This window comes from Aedes aegypti, chromosome 3 (assembly GCF_002204515.2).
Source record: "Aedes aegypti strain LVP_AGWG chromosome 3, AaegL5.0 Primary Assembly, whole genome shotgun sequence".
NCBI classification, from domain to species: domain Eukaryota; kingdom Metazoa; phylum Arthropoda; class Insecta; order Diptera; family Culicidae; genus Aedes; species Aedes aegypti.
This window is the reverse complement of record NC_035109.1, coordinates 255,459,182-255,462,996: the sequence shown is the minus strand read 5'-3', so window position 1 is coordinate 255,462,996 and position 3,815 is coordinate 255,459,182. Positions and strand designations below refer to the sequence as shown.

Below are 3,815 nucleotides of genomic sequence, written 5' to 3'. Positions count from 1 at the left end.
GGAAACAAAAATTAACATCTCTAAAACTTCACACCGCACAAACTAACAAGTGACAGAAAAAATGGTGGCCAATATGCTGGGCAAAGAGAATTACTGAAACTTTTTCCATCGAATGCTTCCAGCTGCATCCATTTTTCAAAAAGTTATAAGCATCTGAATTTGGCCGTGCGGAGATCTGACTGTGGCAAAAAAAATGACAAACAAATGAAAAAAAAAAAAAAAAATTGATCACAAGGGGGGAAGGAGAATGGAATGTCTCCAAAATATTACCATATAGTTCAAGAAGGGCCCCTTGCAAAATATTATTTTTGTCTATTATTTATGCGGTTCTCACAAAGTGGCTCTTAATGCACTTTTCTATTCTTCTCTTGGGTATTAGGGTACGTCATACATAAATATCAATGATCGGCGATTCTGCTCGACAATCAGTACAAATGTCATAGCGCCATAAGAGATACAATTGGGCCCGATAACACCGCAACGTTAATGGAACAATTGCAGATTTTGCAGATTACATCCTAGAGAACACACGCTCTTCTTGGAAGATTCCTTTGCGAAACTACCATCAGGAGACATCCGCGGCAACCGAAAGATAATTTTTTTGGTATAAATATTTGCAGTGCAGAGCATCGATGGTCAGTCATATACGAGCCGTCTAGTCCACAGTTTAGATTATTTAATATTATTTGAATTTATTGATTCATAAGGATAGTAAAAATGAAGTATTTCATTTTAACATTGGCCCTATTTGGGGTCTCTATTCACGGTCAGGCACCCCCTTGCTCGGATTCTTGTTGGGAGTCTTGTCCAATCGATACCCGTTGTCCTTCCGTAAATGGAGTCAATGTAACCTTGCTGTCCCATCCCACCAACTGCAACAAATATATTAGTTGTGAAAGTGGACATGGCTGCGAGCGTGACTGTCCAGCTGGACTTCATTTCCATGCTCAGGAAATGATTTGCGCATGGCCGTGGAGAGCGTGTTGTGATCCTACCCAGAAATGTGGTGATGATGATTTTGAACGAAATTGCGTAGCTAACAGTCAGTGCGTGGGTGTCAACTCATGGGAGACAGTTCTTTTGCCGCATCCAAACTGTAATCTGTTCTACAAGTGTGATCGAGGCGAGGCCTGTCCATACAACTGTCCACCGGGCCTACACTTTAATGTGGATGAACTGGCTTGTGATTGGCCATGGAGAGCATGTTGCGATCCCACGGTAGAATGCAAGAAACCATGCGACATCAACACATGCCCGCCACCAGGTAAGTTTTAATTTGTAACTTAATTCATTTAGACAATTAATTAGACATCCAAAGACATGAAGTTCCTAGATTCAACTTCTACAATATATCTTCGGTAATTCATGGCTACGTACAGTCTAATGTTTATATAACGTAATGTAAGCTCTCTCGAAATTGGAAGCCATATATCTAGTTTTTGCTGGAAATAACCGAAATATTCTTTTCACTATGTGAAAATCAATTTAATTGCGACAGGTCCAACTCCAGCCCCAACACCAGCCCCAACTCCAGCCCCAACTCCAGCGCCAACTCCAGCACCAACTCCAGCGCCAACTCCAGCGCCAACTCCAGCGCCAACTCCAGCACCAACTCCAGCGCCAACTCCAGCGCCAACTCCAGCACCAACTCCGGCGCCAACTCCAGTACCAAGTCCATCGCCTGATCCAGGCACACCAAGTATGTATCGACAAATTCAATCTAGAACTATTTCTGTTGTTTTGAAGAAAATCGCTCGAGAACTTCAGAAAAGGTAGTTTTTGCAACAAGTTGCAGAACGAAATATTTTACAACACGAGTCTAACAATAATTACGACGAGTGCCTGGTCAACCAGTCAGTGATTTTTGATAGCGAAGAAGCCAGTTAGCCCTTTCTAATTTTTTTTTTCTAGCACCTGAGTGCGATACTGGATGCCCGAACTTCAACTGTCACGAAAATGCACTTTGTGTCAGCAGCCCTGGTTCCAATACAGAAGCTCTTCTGATACCCCACCACGAATGTGACAAATTCTACAAGTGCAAACATGGATCAAATTTGGCCTGTGAATTTGTGTGTCCAGCTGGATTACATTTCAATGACGTAAAGCTCGTATGTGACTGGCCCTGGTTGGCATGTTGCGACCCATCCATCAACTGCGTCAAACCATGCATTCCAGGAGTTACTTGTGCACCTTCGGCTTAGGTCACACATATCGAGATTAGCCGTAATTTAAGATCAACAATATCGATCCAATTGCTGTGGGAGTAAAGTATTAGTATGGTTTGATAAACAGTTTAAATTAAGCTGCATCATTATATTACTCATATTGTTTCTAAATAGTTGGCAATAAACATCTTGTGCGTTTAAACAAAAACCTTTGCAATAAACCTCTGAATCATTTAGAAATTTTATTCGTTCTATATCTATATAACGAAAGGCTATATTTTGGTAAAACTGACCCCAAAGGCCACGAGGAGATGGAGTGTAAGATAACTAAAAAAAAATTCTCCTCGTGATTAATCAATCTCTTCTCGTCTCTTGGTCACACTTTTCCTCGAAGATGTAACAGCTGATCACCGGCACTAACAACCCTCTTAATAAGAGGTCACAGAATAATAACCCGAGGTCGTACACAAATTATATCACGCTTCAAGGGGGAAGGGGGTCAGACATAGCGTGACCAGCCTTACACAATTTTAAAGGACCCATACATAAAGTGTGACAAGTGGAAGGAGGGGGGGGGGGCTTGAACTTGTCGAAAAAGTCGCAATTCAGCGTGACATAATGTGTGTACCATTCCCTTTATCCAGTGACCAACGATACTTAAAGGCCCAAACGCAATGATAGCGGAACGGCAACGGAATGCGGAACCGGTTCGCCAGCATGAATCACAACATCTCGACTGAGCTGACAACGAATGAAATTGGATCAACACTGAGTCGACAAGCTGATCATAGTTCATGCTGGCGAATGAATCACACCATCTCGACTGAGCTGACAACGGATGAAATTGAACCAACACTGAATCGACAAGCTTGTTGTAGTTCACGCTGGCGAACCGGTTCCGCATTCCGTTGCCGTTCCGCTACCATTGCGTTTGGGCCTTTTGGGCCTTTACTCTGTATCAGTGAATCGAATTGTCATCAAAACAGACGAAAAACAAGCAACAAAGCAAGCTCGTTCAGAACCGTAAAAGCAAAAGCAAAATTGTCATGACAATCACAGGGCGCAACATTGTTGCAATCTTTTCAACTCGCGATTAATCAGTTATTTTAAATCTAGTGATTGAATCGATATAAAAATTAGGTAAACTCAAGCTTGGCAGTATATCAAGTGAAGTGATATAGTTTTCAAGAGTATTCAAATGGAAATATCAGGTAAATTGACCAATTTAATTGTTGGCATGAAATCGGGACGTGCTGTTGTGTTAAGAAAAACATAAAGAAGCAGTGAGTGAACCGTTGGTTTCTATGGACCGATGCACGAGTTCACTATCTGACGTTTGAGTGACACGGGAGACCGTGGACGGAGCCACAAATGAACCCAACTTTGACTTCTTTTGACGCAATTCGGCTCTTCCGTGGGATAACCCAAATTTGGTTTAACTGACGTATACTTAGTAGTTTCCGTTTGACAACAGCGAAAAAAAACAACTCGGTGCAAAAAAAAATCTACCCAGCGTTAGCTTTCGAAGTCTCCGTAGTGGGTAAAAACAACTTAACTTTATAATAAATCTTCGAGCTGTTTAGTAGAATACCTATAAGTAGATGAAAAAACCGAATTTAGTACTATACCATTTAATTCCACTAGAGTTTG

The 3,815-nt window shown here is 41.6% G+C and overlaps 1 long non-coding RNA gene across 1 annotated transcript; it reads left to right on the top strand.

Annotated features, from left to right (window-relative positions):
* The first annotated feature begins 1,639 nt into the window (after positions 1-1,639).
* LOC5569537 lies at positions 1,640-2,386 on the top strand. The gene is made up of 2 exons (XR_002502212.1): positions 1,640-1,699; positions 1,912-2,386. It is a non-coding gene; the product is annotated as an uncharacterized LOC5569537 (long non-coding RNA).
* The last annotated feature ends 1,429 nt before the right edge of the window (positions 2,387-3,815 follow it).